The sequence below is a fragment of the Phalacrocorax aristotelis genome, chromosome 4, assembly GCF_949628215.1.
Source record: "Phalacrocorax aristotelis chromosome 4, bGulAri2.1, whole genome shotgun sequence".
Lineage (NCBI taxonomy): Eukaryota > Metazoa > Chordata > Aves > Suliformes > Phalacrocoracidae > Phalacrocorax > Phalacrocorax aristotelis.
Window position 1 is genome coordinate 64,714,101 of NC_134279.1, and position 14,805 is coordinate 64,728,905.

A 14,805-nucleotide genomic window follows, 5' to 3' on the forward strand; every position below is an offset into this window, starting at 1 on the left:
ACACCCCTGAACACTGCACCACAGCTTTGTGCTGTTGTGGCGCTGGCTACTCCCCTTGCCATCCAGAAACTGTTTTACTACTGTGCTGGTGCTTTTAATTGTCAGTCTCCTGGTGCTGGTGAATGAACTGTCACAGTAAATGCAGTTCTACCAGACAAAGCGTGCCATTGTAATACAGAACAGGTGGCAGGTACAAAAACCTACAAATGTAAGATTTCTTCTCTGTACACACAGAAAAAGAGAGACACTGGGCAGTACCTTTCCCAGAGACAAACCTGTGAGGACAAGTGTCTCCTATTTTCTACCCAGGGATCTTTCTTTTTTTTAAACTGAATACATGAGATTAAAATAAAAAACGTGTCTAAAATAATCAACTCTAGTGTAAACAGTTCAAATGGACAGCATATATGTCTGTGAAGGATAAATGTACAACTACCATTCCAGATCTCCCGATTTTTTTAATCTGAACCCTAGAGCTGAATTGCTGCATGGCTGTAAACAAACCCCTGTGGGAAAGACTCAGCCTGCTCTCTGGCTGGCCGTGCTGGGGAGTTATCATGTGGGTGCAAGTGCAGGTAGCTGAGGGCAGAGTCAGGCAGGCAAGTCCATCTTTTATCACAAGGTGAGGGTACTCTGCTTCTTGCAGTTCAGAGTCCCAAGGGCTTCCAGTCTTTATAGAACTAATAAAGGACTGGTGTATCAGCCTTATTGCTTGCATGCTTTTTATTTCTGTATATATATTTTTGATGCTTTGAATTATAATTAATCCCATTAATAATGCACATATAGTACTTTAAAAGAGCTGCATGTACTAGCCTGCATCTGTGTTGTCCTACTATCTAAGGATACCAAGATTATTTTATTATTCAAAAAAAAATCAGTTTAGAGGACACCAGGAAATCTTAGCTTTGTGGTTGAAGAAGAAAACCTTTCCATGGGAAAGCCTGTTTTCTCTCACAGAGGGCTTGAATTCCCCGTGTTTTCAAGTTACAATATTCCTGCCTGAATGCCTACTCTTTCAAAACCAATTTTATTTGAATTAATATGCATGCTAGTCCCAATATTACTGTAATCAGCTTTTTTAATTTCAGAAAGGATATTTTCATTTATGTTTAAAGAAATTTATTGATACCTAAACAGTTCTACTGATGCTAGAAGACTCCCCAACCTAAAATACATGTCTAAATACTCATACAATTTTTGCTTAAGCAAATATTTTTTTTCATAGTCAGGCAACACTTAATCTAACCAACATTTGCTCAGATCAATATATTTTAATTGAAACTAATGGCAGATAGCTTAAACCAACAGATTTTTCACTGAACTAAGTACATGAAATCAATATATTTCTAAAAATTGCTATATCTTGTATAAAAGGTATTTTTATTCTTAGCTAAATTCATTTTTTTGAAACATATGCATATTAACAGTAATCAAAATACTGATATTTAGATGCTGCTGATGGCATCAGTATATTCAGAAAACTCTAGGCAAACTTACATAAGGAAGCCATATATCACAAGGAAATAATTTCCTGAAAGTGAAGAAAAAGAGGAGTGTGGGTTGATTTCTTCTCTCTGCTACAAACTATTTACCTGATCTTGGATAAAGTACTTAGAGGACTAATTTAGGCCTGGACTCCTCCCAGCTGATGCCAAGAAGGTAAGCAAGGCACTGCTCTGCTCGGTTGTGCTCTCTGTGCAGTCTCCTGGCGGAGGTGACTGTACATCGATTATTCTGGGAGCTTACAACCAACATGGCCATTTCAACAAAGTATCTTACATTTGGTGAAACCTGTCATTAAAGACTGTTACTGCAAAGTTTGTTAATGTAAAAGACAATTAAGCACCTCAGTATCCGTGGAAATTAACACTCCTTCTATCTATCCATAGCTCAGGATCTTGTATGTGGAACAAGGACAACAGCATGTCTCCAAATCTTGTCTTCTTTGACTCTAAGCTTCTGGGCTGGGGACTGTCTCTGACTATCTAGTGAGGCAACACATCACAACAGGGCCTCAGTCACAGGTATTATAACAACAAGCTGGTTGTAAATTGGGAGAATTGGTGTCTTAAGTGAGAAACCAATGGCATTTACCCATCTGGTACATATTTTCAGCAGGAGATACACAAAAGCAGATACACCACTGCGCACAGGAGCTACAGCACAAAGACAACTGGGTAGGGTGGAGGCTGGCACACGGTCATCTGTTTTGGTATTCAGTTACAATTACAGCATAATTATTCCACTAATTGCATGCCCAAGTTTAGTTGATGAATTTGTATGTGTAATTATGGCTTATTGAAATGCATTTTGTTTGCAATGCTTGCCTCTGCTTCCATGTGACAGAGAAATTTTCTTTTTCCACTCCCCTTTTGTTGATTGTACACGTAGAAACGTAAAAGATGACCATAATCCATACAGGCAAGTATGTCAGACCATTGCAAAAATAGCAGCCAAACTGTAACTATCAGTCCTGCCATGAGATCTAAGGGAGTTCCTGGCCTTGGGTGCAGCTCTGATGGCTTCAGTGAAATCTGTGCAGTGCCAAAGGGCCATCCTCACTTACAGAATCGCATTATGAGATGCAGACCTCCTGCTAATGTATCACCTGTTGGAAAAAGCATTTCAAAAAGCAGCCTCCATTTTCTGCAAAGGCATTTTCCAGTTGCAGATGAAGAAACATCTTCAAATGCCCAAATAACTTTGCAAAAGTGTCCCCCGACCTTTTTCACATGAAAAGAGTGAGCAGAAGCCACTAAACCAATGTAACGTCTTAAGCAGAAGCAATGTCTTTCTCACAATCTACAGAGAAAATCCTTCTTCCTTTTCTTCCACTTAGTTTCCCAGTATCCAGCTGAGAAGGGTGAGCTAAGCACTAAGGAAAGGACTTATCCTTTAAGAAGAATCTCAGATGATGCTTTAAACAATGTAAAGCTTTGGTTTTATTTGATAAACCTTCTTTAAAAAGTGAAATAAACCCAAACAAACTCTCTTTGAAGTTCCAAAGTGGTTGCCAGGACTTTCTGTCCCATGAGAAGGTAAGGCGGCAGCCACATGACATATGGGCAGGATTTTATGAATCCTGCAAGGGGTTAGAGAGTATGTTTCACTTTCAGAGAGATGCCACTGTGTTTATAAGATGGTCTGTACCAAGGGAGAATCAAACGGAAACATGCAGCCTTTACATTCTGTAATAGTTTGCTTTAATTAAAATTAGACATGTTCCTGAGCAGAACTCCAGATCAGCACATACTCTCTTCAAACTTTGGGGAAAACCAGATAATGCAGTGAATTTTTTTTTTTTTTGGTCTAGCTTCCTTTAAAAATAAAAAATTGATTGGACAAAAGCTGGGAGCTGACAACTGAGGAGCTATAGACTCAAAGTTCCTTGAAAACTAAGTACATGGACCACACTATTTCATTTTCTACGTATCTACTACCCATGATTTATGATTCCCACAGACCCAGATCTGAAAATTCAGGCCAAAATGCCAAAATGAAGAGCAGTGGAAGTAAACAACATTGACATTTCAGAGCAAAACCCTTTCAAGCTCAGTTATCCCTGTTGTTAAGGAAGCTACTTCTGGAATGAAGGAGCAAACAAAACTGTACCTTTTTGGAAGAGCATGAAGCTGTTGATTCTTTTGAGAAATATATTTGATATCTCAGCTCTGTTCTTGGCTCAGCAGAGATCTGAAAGGTTATTAACTAGAGAAGAAGAAAAAACTCAACTAAAACACCCCAAAACCAAGCAAAAAAACCACAAACAAATCCCAAACCAAAACCAACCTTTCACAGATTTCATAGGATATCATAGTTGCAGATTTTCATCTGGAAGTGGTTGGCTCCTTGTCTGCATATCTGTGGCCAGCAGTGCTTCAAATCTGAGAAAACATTCAAATTTCATTCCAATACTGTGAAATAGATGAAAGTATCTGAACCAGGAGGAAGGGCAGTCTTTTCCCTTCTAGCCTCCGCTGTTATACCATTCAGATTTCTGCCCACTTTGGAATCCTTATTATTTAGCCAGACCTTAGACAGTATCCTTTAAATAAGTAGCAATATCCTTTTAACAAACAGGTTCCTTCACGACATAACAGTCAAGTGCCATTACCTATTTAACATGTAAGCTAACTGAGATGTTGCACACAGCACAGTCCCCTTGTATGTTCAATGAATTCCTCACAACCGGCCCAGGCTTGCTTCTCTTCAAATACTTGCATACAGATTTAGAAAAGGTAGTAGTATATTTAGCAAGAAGATGAAAGGGAGGGAGAGATGACTAGTCTTTTTCTAGCTGGGCTTTGTAAGATTATACTGGACAATTTTATGCATTACATTGTATAGGATATACTGTCAGTCTGAGCATGTGGGTTTCTCACTCATGCACACGCAATTTGCAATTGTGTCAGCTGTAGTTAATTACAGAGGTATCATATGGATATTTTTGTACAAAGCTTTCAGATATAAAATATAATTTAAGAGTTTATTAATTATTACTGATAGATTAGGAGCACTCTCATTCATCTGATTTTGTGGGGTTTTATAGTGTCTTTTATTTTTAAGGCAGCCTGTAAGATACAAACTCACAACCCTGTGTATAACATAATGTCTTGTTGGTTAGTCCTAAACAAGGGTTGAAAAGAGAACACTTGCTAGCACAGCATCAGCACTTTTTAATTACACTATTTTGTGGTACAAGGTGGGCCCGTGAGATGACCTGCAGGAGGAAGTTAGCACTTTTTAAGTGAGTACCAGCATATTTTTACATTCGCTTCCTTCAGCCTTCTATGCTCTTTCAAACTGATCAAGTTTTCTTTCTTTGAATCTTTAGTTTTGTCCATTAGTACATCCCCAAAGAGTATTTTATCAAACAAAGCAAACCACTTTGAAGCGGATTTTAAGTTCTTTTAAGAGTTATAGCCAATACTTTGTTTATGTATAGTGATTATTTACTGAGTTAGCACTCCCAAAAGGCAAATCTGGGTAGATACCAGAAAAATATTTTAGATAATTGCTAGTTGGCTTGATCTCTTGGTATTTTGTGGTATTTTTTGCTGTCTTAATGGCATCACCTGAGATTCTTCGGGCACAAACATGTTTTAAACTGTGGTCGTGACAAATTGTAAGGGAGTGATTTTCAAATTCCCATAGTAAGAAGCTCTGTAGAAAATATTCTCATATCCAGGTGGTTGTTCTTGACGACTTAATAACAAATGGCTATACCAATCTTACAGCTGTAAGAACTATTGGGGAAAGAGATCGTGATTATTTTAAGCCTAAATCCTACAACGAACAAGTGTTTCCATTTAATCTTTCCCACTACCTATATTTTGAATATTAAAAGATTGTTTGCCATGTGATGCTTAGAAATATTTTCTTTGTTTATGTTCTCAGATGTTTGCTAAGAATCACTTCCTTCTGTAAATATCACTGCCTTTGAGAATCCTGAGAAGAACTCTTAGTTAATCCTCTTTGGTGCCTCTGTTTGAAGGACACCTTTTAAAGGACATTTGTTGGTAAAGCTCTTTTTTCTGTCTTGGATTTGTAAGATGTTGATGAGGATAAAACCATATTGAAAAGCTCAAAGGTCCAATAACTACTAACTCACTTTCATTATGAGCAGGTAAATATCAATCAAGAAAATATCAACAGCTAAAACTTCAATAATTAAAAAATGTATAATTTTCATGTGTCCGTGACATGAAAATACTGTCAGCACCTGAAAGAATCAAGGAAGCTTCAGGATATTTTGAGATCTGATGGCCAAGGAAGGCTAACTACTCTTCTGAGGTGTTTTTAGTAAGAACAATGTTGGAATAGCACATTAGACTATATAGACACCAAACTGATATCAATGATTTTTCATTACTCCGTGGTCTACATGCCTTCTTTGGAACCAATACTGACCGCACAGCTTCATATAATGGAGAGGCTGAGCTCTATCTCCATTTGATATTTTCCCTGCTGTTTCAATGGTAATATTCACATACAATAGACTGAGAAAATAATACAAAACCTATATGACTCTCAAAACCATCCTTGGCTGTATAGATCCATTGTACTGCTTAGTTAATTGTTAAAACAATATCTAAAAATAAACAACTTCCAGAAAAATTGGGAGGCCAAAATCTGTTGTCATTCATCCTCAGGCAGCACCACAGTGTATTGTAGTTTATAAGAGTGGATTAAAGAAAAAACTGTCAAATTATTACTATTCAATAGTGGATAATTCATACGTTGGTTGCAGGAAATAGCCTAACTGCTTTACAGATAGCCATTACACTCTTTGCCTTCTCTTTATCTTGTCCTTTACCTGCCAGCTTCAAGCGCAGTATTTGCCGTAGGATGACTTAGGTATCCTGGCAAGATCTCTTTCATCTCTCATTGCAGATAGGATCTGGCAAAGAAGGTGTAACACAAAGACAACTCTCACACTATTTCCCCAGTGGCCAATCACCCTGCAGGGGACAACTTCATCTGTATTATACCTGCTTAACATACTTCATTAACTCTGTCAATTACCAGCTACCTCAGCACCTTTTCTGTTGGCACAATTTATTCTTTCCATGTCCCAAACAGCAATATCTTAAGAGCCCCCTTTGTAATGCAAGTAGGGGGATATTAATCTTAAAAATGTATATTAGGAACAATTAAAATAGATTTTCAAGATGGTTTAGGGCTTTTTTTTCAATGGTGTTCATCACCTACTATAGTTGAATCTCAAATATATGGGATTCTCCCTCTAAAAAGCAGACATATGTCTATTAGTGATGACTGTATTTTTCTTTGACAGTGACTTTCCAGAGAAGTTCTCAGTGCCAAGTAAAGCAGCTAACTTTTCTAGTTTAACATACTCTTTTAAGTTAAACTTGAAAGCTAAATAAACAGAGACTCAGCTTCATTAAGACTTGCTAGGCTAGAAACTAAGGAGCATACTTACCCTGGAGTCCTACAGGCAATGGAGAAAGACTTGCCTTTCCAAAGGAAATTCAGCCTACCTGAGCTGACCTATATCCACTGACCATATGAGACTCTGCTCCCCACCACAGAGCCTCAGCGAAGTAGCTTTTTAGTGAATGCAGCACTTAGAATATCCTTGTGAGAAGCAGTACTTCTGTTTTTGTGGAAAAAGCTCAAGAGAGGGGAGCTTCAGGTGACTGCAATGACCACCAGAAAGGTGGGGTTGGATGAGGAGCTGAAATGTGAGGGTGGGAGTAAGGTATGGCACAGGTGAAAGGGGACTTGAGCACCCAAGGGCAGCGGGGGTGCAAGGAGGCTCCAGAGAGAGGAGGTGTAAAACTAGGAAGAGCATTTGGTTGAGCTAGCACTTGTCAGTGTATGTAATTGTCTAGTTGAATATTAAGCTCTGCTTATGCTAATTGGCTTCAGTGACTGAGCCCAGATCGTAGGAGAAAGGAGTTTGCGGAGGGGTGGGGGAATCATGGGTACAAAGGACCCTGCCCACAACTGTGCACGATTCCCCACCATTGTGGTGGGGAAAGGACAGATTTACAGGGTTGCTCCCTGCCTCCCTCCCCGGTCCTCTTCTTTTTTTTTTTTCTTCTGCCTGGAATATAACAGTTTTCTTCAAAGGACACTTTTGAAACTAAGAAAGACTGTATTTTCACAGGAAAAAATCAAACAGCAAATGACCTAATGCTTGTTACAAAGACACCTCATTAAAGCAAATTCAACATACAGTTTAGAACAGACTAGCATCAAACATTCTGAAAGGGAACAGATGAACCAAGAAAATGGAAAGTCAATGGAAATCATAAATACCTCCTGATTATATGGAGTTTTCCCGGTCAATTTTCAAAAGGAGCAAGGAACATCTGACCTCTCTGTCCCTGCTCTAATTAGGTTGAAAGGCAAATCCGTTGAAAAAGGGAGGCATGGAATGAGCTTGCCCATTGCAGTTGCGGATTCTGTTGTGAAGCTGCAGGTTTCTGCATGCTTCAATTTTCCAAATCAATGTTTCTTCCATCTGAATATTTTGCTGCTTCTTTTCTCTTCATGAGCGTTTTCTGTTTTTCTACCTGAATCAGTATGTTTCCTCCAAGTGTAGCTGCTGCATACTTCTGCAGGTATTGATCAGGGCAGTCTCTCTGATCAGTTGGAGAGCAAATGACATTACCTGTAATCTCTTCCCATGCTATGGCATTGTAAAATATGAGGTTTCAGTACATGAATTAGCTTTAAACTACCATAACTGTGTATTAAGAAACAGTAGACACCTATGCTCATATGTGACATGTTTACCTTCACTATACTTCAAGATACCCCTGGGGCATTACAGCATTCCAAGTACAGTTGGAATGTGAGTATAGCCTAAATACACAAGGAAGAAGGGTCTCCATAGCAAGGATCTTCTCTGCAATAAATGAATATTTCTTTTTGAACACATCCTTACTTAATACTGCTCTCTGGACTAAGATTTCTTTTATTATTAGTAGGACAATCATTTAAAGTGGACTTTCTAATTGCAGTAAAAACAAAAGCTTGTGATTTGCTGATGTGCCCAAATCTTGAATTTTTTAATTAATCCAGGCTGGTCTTATGGAGTTGCAATACACAAAACTACTTCCACTTCTGTAAAAGCTGTTTGTTCATAGCCAGGTGTAGCACTTCTTTTTTTCTTTTCTTTTTTACCCCCTCCCCTTAAATAAAACTGAACACTGTGCAAACACCATCTGACTCCTTTTTAATCAGCCAGCACATTCTTTACATCTGTGCATAAACGTTATTACCACAAACTCAGAGTGTTAGTGAAAAAATTATCAGAGTCCTCAAAATGTTCTCTCTGCAGCTTCCATTGAATACAACTTTAATGTGTTAATATGAAAAAAAGCAAGCTTTAGGAGGGAAAATAATAGGCTTTTCATTTTCACAGAAAGTTAGGCAGGGTTTCCTTCACTATCATGTGTATGCACGTGGTAAATATTTTGTATTTAGTACAGTATTGTCTTCTGACGTATAGTTGGCCTTCATAATGTTGCCTATTGTATTAACTTAAAATGTTAGCAGTTGATGAAAAGACATGGTCTGAGGGAGAAGGATACAGGATATAGCATATTTTCAGAGATTTTTAAAGATTACCTTTTGAGAATTGAACCTTTAGCTGAGTATTTGTGTGTCTGTAGGAAAAAAATAGTCACCTTTTTCATGTTTATAGGGATGACCTTTTATGTTATAGCACAATGCTTTGAAGCACAGCTATTTTTAATTGCTTTATATGCCTATTGAGACCATTCTGCATGTCACTTTGTTATATACAGCACAGAGTCACATATGTTTGGCCAATGAATCTTTTGGTGCCCTGATATTTATGCAAAAGTCTGAGCAGGAGTTGTGGAAACGTTGTGTTCTGGGTTTTGCTGGTGGTGGTTTTTTTTGTTGTTTGGGTTTTTTTACTGTCACTCGAGCTACATACCTAATGAGGTGACAGAAAGAATTAAAAATGACAGATTGTTTTGGCTGCAGTGGGGCTGCCTGAGCTATATTTTCCTATAATACAGCTCAATAAACCCAGCTTGTGGAAAGCTCTCAGCACGTGATTCATTGCTGCAGCAAGGGTCCTGTTGGAGGATTAAAGAAGAACGGGTGGTGGGCTGGGCAGCAGGGAGTGGGGGCGGCTGTCAGCCAGTGGCACTGGAAACTGTGTGCCAGCACTGCTCCAGGGATGCACAGGGCTGGCCAGGCCACACAGTGCTGCTCCAGAAAACATCTAATTAGAAGTTGCGTGGGTTGGCTAACACACATATATTTCTGTCCAAACACCTTGTAAAACTGTAGCTTCCAGTCCATAATGCTTGGGGAAGTGTGGCGGCACCTTCTGCGGACAGCCCCTCCAAGCCCGGAGGCGGTGGAGACGTTGTGGTGTAAAACAGCCATCGTGGGGATTCGAGGTAGCCTCCGCGTCTGCAGTAATAAACGTCTCAGCATCCACGTGCTGTTTTGCTGCCACGTGTCTTGTGGAAGAATAAAATGTATCAGAAGAGATTCCTCAGGACAGAATGGTTAACTACAGGTGTTAGACTGATAGCCAGAATAATTAAGAAAAAAGATCTGTCATTTCACAGACTGTGCAGAATAAATTCTAGGTATCCATGTGTAATCTTTCAAAGTGCCTTTATCTCCAGAGCCAGCAAGGGTGACCACAGAATACCCTGAGCCCAATTATGTACTTTCTGATTATCATATTTTTATTTCTCAGGACACGGGGGTAATAAGAAAGATCAAAAAATGTTTGAACCAGAGTAATTTCAAATGTCAAGAACTAGTTATTCTTACAACAAGCTCCCAGGTCTTGACAATGTAAGCTGTTCTCTGTTTGGTTTGATCCCTCCTGGGGAGTGGAAACGAGGGACTAGGGGATTTAAAGTGACTTTGTACTGTGGAATCAACACATGCTTTTGAGACCTGAATTTGACACTGGCTTTAAGGCGGTTTGTTTCTTCTTTTTTTTTTTTATTTTGTTTTTGGAGTATGGGGCGGGGGTGGGGTGTTTTTTTTTTTTTTTCCTTTTTTTTTTTTTTTTCTCTCCAGAAAGGAAGCTGCAGAGGAATTGCAGCCTATCACCATCAGGGAGTTTCTACTAATTTCTTTGGATCAGAAGAATTTAATCTGGGCCGCATTAAAAGGAGTGTGGCCAGAGGTCGAGGGAGGTTATCCTCCCCCTCTACTCCGCCCTAGTGAGGCCACATCTGGAGTACTGTGTCCAGTTCTGGGCCCCCAGTTCAAGAAGCATGCAGAGCTGCTTAAGCAAGTCCAGCGGAGAGCTACCAAGATGATCAGGGGACTGGAGCATCTCCCTTATGAGGAAAGGCTGAGACACCTGGGTTTGCTCAGCCTCGAGAAGAGAAGACTGAGAGGAGATTTCATCAATATCTATAAATATCTAAAGGGTGGGTGTCAGGGCAGTGGGGCCAGACTCTTTACAGTGGTGCCCAATGACAGGACAAGGGGCAATGGGCACAAGCTGGAACACAGGAAGTTCCAGCCTAAACATGAGAAGAAACTTCTTTCCTGTGAGGGTGCCAGAGCAGTGGCACAGGCTGCCCAGGGAGGCTGTGGAGTCTCCTTCCCTGGAGACATTCAAAACCCACCTGGATGCGTCCCTGTGCCCCCTGCTCTGGGTGTCCCTGCTCAAGCAGGGGGGTTGGACAAGATGATCTCCAGAGGTCCCTTCCAACCCCTACCATTCTGTGATTCTGTGTAATCAGGTAGGAGTCTGTGGACAGGAAGAATCCAAAAGACAAAATCCACATCATAAATTTACTTTAGGAGGAAAAGTAATTTTGCCAACAATATGAGCAATAAAAAGGGGAGGGCAAAGAGGCGGAATCCTCTGCAGTAGAAAATAAAACAAATTTCTTCTTCCCAAATGATTATTTGAAAAAAGATTCAGAGGGTACTTGTTTTTATTCTTTTTACAGTTCCTCATGTTCAAGGAGGAGTACACATATGGATGTTAAGGAAGACTATGTGGTTCCCCATAGATGATGCTCTGCACATGTAATTTCCTACAAGGGAGGAAACAGCTTGATCCTGAAGGTCTCTAGTTTTTGACTACAAGGCATAAAGGTTGCTGTTGTTGGCTTTCTTAAGATGCTGAGCAGCCATAAATACAGATGAAGTCAGGGGAGCCGTATGTACTAACGCTATGTTTTCAGAGAAGGAGGTTGTTCAGTTCTTCATTCTCCAGCTGGCTCACCAAGGGAAGAGCTGAGAAGGTGCCGAGTGCTCCACCCTCCCCACCAGGGGCAAAGTACTGCCCATGCCAGCAAAAGGAAGGAGCTAATTAAGAGTAAAAACTCTGTAATGAGAAAGGTAGCCTTGCTCCCATTAGGACCTGGGTGAAAAAAAGAAAGTGCAAATAATTTCATTTGGATCTTCTCCCTAGGCTAGCAATTGCACTTACTGGTTATTTGGGTCTTGGACAAACTCACCAGTTCTGAAAAGTGAAAATGAAGATGGAAAAATACTGTAAGTAATCATGCAAAGTAGAATTCTGAGGGTAGCTTCAAGAGAACAAAACAAAACTGTTTTCACTGAGATCAATCATGTTAGTTTTCTGTTGTTTTTTTTAAGTCCTAATTATCAGTGCCAAGCAGGAATCACAGATTAGACACTATTGAAGCTATTTTTAAGTTTAGCTTATTGAAACCTGTTCTTTCCAATGAAGCTGCTCAGAACAAACTTAGCTTTTAGATTCTCTGGTATGTTGCTCTTACTGTCCTGAAAGGAAAGGAGCAGATGCAGATAATTCCTGCTGGGACCAAGATCATTGCAAGGAGTTCAGAGACTCACATGCACATATTAAATTAGTCAAGCATTTGAAGGCGGGGTGGAGGGGATCTGTTTCTTGATTAGGCAAAAAATTTGCTGCTCAGGGTTTTTTCCCCAAACTCTTTGGATTTGGGAGTCCTTCCATCATTGTTAGGGGATGACAGGCTAAAGGCTTCTTCTGCTCTAATGTCATTTGAAACTGGGTATGGTTTTAGGGAGTTACATCCGTGGGCATTTAGATTAAAGTTTCATCAAGAATGGCAAATGCTGCATCAGGGTGAGGAAGGTTTTGGACCATGTGTCCTGGCAAAGTGGCATCACAGGTAAAATTTTTTATGACAGCTGACCATGATCTGTCTGTCAGGTGGTTTGTGTGGGAGAAAGAAGTAGAAGGATCAGAAAAAGAGGGGCATATTCTCTGAAGGTTATTTGTTTTAATCTCAATTTAGCTTACTCTAGGTTTAATAAGAAAGACCTGAGAAAGAAAAGATGTTAGAAGGTGAGAAGAGAAACACAGGCAGAGAGAAAAATGTGCTGAGACACACTGGGGAAGAGTGGAAAATATGATGATGGCAACTAAATCTGATCCAAAATAGAAAGCAAGCATAGCAAGGTGTAAAGTGGTACAAAACAGCGTACGAGGAGGACAGATAGAAAAAAATCTGAATTACCAGAAATTTCATATGCTTCTATGCACACCTGTGTGTGTGTGTATATGTTTAATCTCTTCACACCCATAAAATGCCCACATTTATCTCAAAAATGCAAATATACACTTTTAAGAAGCCACAGTAAACTAAATGCTTCATCTGTGCTTGTGCTCTAAGAGAATAAGTCTTTGTCTCTGTTGTTAGAAATTATGATGGACAAATTAAAGTGGATCTGTAGAGTGAACCAGTGTGTATTAAAGGCCCATTGACAGCATTACATGCATTTCAGGCAGTTCTGCTCAGGCAAAGTTGTAGTCCAGCCCTGTGGGCTGAATGGTCTTTCCCAGCTGGAGCGCCTGATGTGTGCTTACAGGATATATCTCCCTCTTCAGCTTGTTATAAAGCAAGCTGGTTTGAGTGATCCAGGTCCGTTGAATGTTGTAAACCAGCAAGGCACAGTAAGTGGGAATAACAGGAAGACTCAAATACTAATGTAGACTTTCTGCAAGATTCTGTGTCCTTTCCATGGTACAGCTTGTATAGCTGTCAGTAAACCCCAAATCCAATGGTTTTGTACAAAGCTATTTTATGTCACATCTTGAAACTTATTCAAGATCTACATTATGCTTGTAGAGCAAACTAAGACTCAAAAAGGTTTTTGCATTATTAATGAGATAGTGGAAGTGCTCTAGAATCAGCCTTCATCTAAATAAAGGTGACAATGTTTATCTATACCCTTTGTATTCATTGTTGTCTTGAGTGCACAGTGCTTCCTGGTATGTATGTTATTGATTTGCTGACTAATCTCTTTATCTGATCAGTATTGATTGTAACTCTCAGTCTATAACCTTTAGACATAGTGATATTGTAGCTAAATAAAACACAGATGCAAAATAATTAACAAGCTCCGATACTGGTATTTCTTTTCCGGCAAATAGTTTAAGCAAGTCTTATATTTGACAACTAGAAGCAGTATTTTTAGAGAAAAGTGTAAATAGAACATGAATATACAATCTTTAGTTCCCTAATATAAATTACTCAAGAAGAAATAGTAAGTTACCTTGGGGAAATCAACAGCTTCTTCAATTGGATTGCTTCTGTCACTGCATGGACACAGTCTTGTTTGATGTCCTCCTACCATTTGTCTTGTATGGAGTCTTTTATCTAAATCCAAGGCAATGCAGTCATCACTGCTGCAATTCAATAATGGCTCCACAGGAGCTGTCATCCACAGTTTGCTATTCATCTTGTAAAGCCTTTGAGTTTTCAAAGTATCCACTAAAGTTGGTATTTCAATGCTGTGGACAGATCACTTAAGGTTCTTTTGTATTTTCAAAACAGGTCTAAATTGAGGATGAGCAGATATTGAAATGGCTGACTTATTGTGCCGAGGTGCCAAAGGAGACCTGGAAGTGTCAAAAGGTAATTAGGAAATCAGACCCACCTCCCAGATGAAAATGTGTGACTTTGTGGGCTTGAATGACACTTTGCCGCAATACTGGCATTACCTGTGGGGAATAAGCCCCTTGAAACAAAGGGAAAAAAGACAAAGACACACAAAAAAATTGGAATTAGCCACTAGCAGCCCCAGGAAGTGAAAAATTATTATGTGGTAACAACATGAAGTATAAGGCACAGAGAGAATTTATATCATTTTTACTCAAGTATAAGATGCCCTTTATTCTATTTGATGTAGACTTAGAAAGCAGGGGTCATTTTGGTCCTGAAGGAACTCACATTTATCATGAGTCAAGAGCCTGGGTGTTGGCAGATGTTTAACAAGCTGCTGAGAGTTAGAATAAACTGCTGAGATTTGGGTGGTGTTTTGGGGTGTTGGTTTTGGTTTGTTGTTTGTTTG

At 39.5% G+C, this 14,805-nt stretch overlaps 1 long non-coding RNA gene across 1 annotated transcript in view; it reads left to right on the plus strand.

The window, feature by feature from the left end:
- The window catches only part of LOC142056955 (uncharacterized), a 38,484-nt gene that overhangs the window by 4,989 nt on the left and 18,690 nt on the right, over positions 1 to 14,805 (plus strand). Inside the window, exon 2 of the long non-coding RNA XR_012660493.1 lies at positions 14,289 to 14,369. This is a non-coding gene — a long non-coding RNA (uncharacterized LOC142056955). The remainder of the gene's footprint in view (positions 1 to 14,288; positions 14,370 to 14,805) is intronic.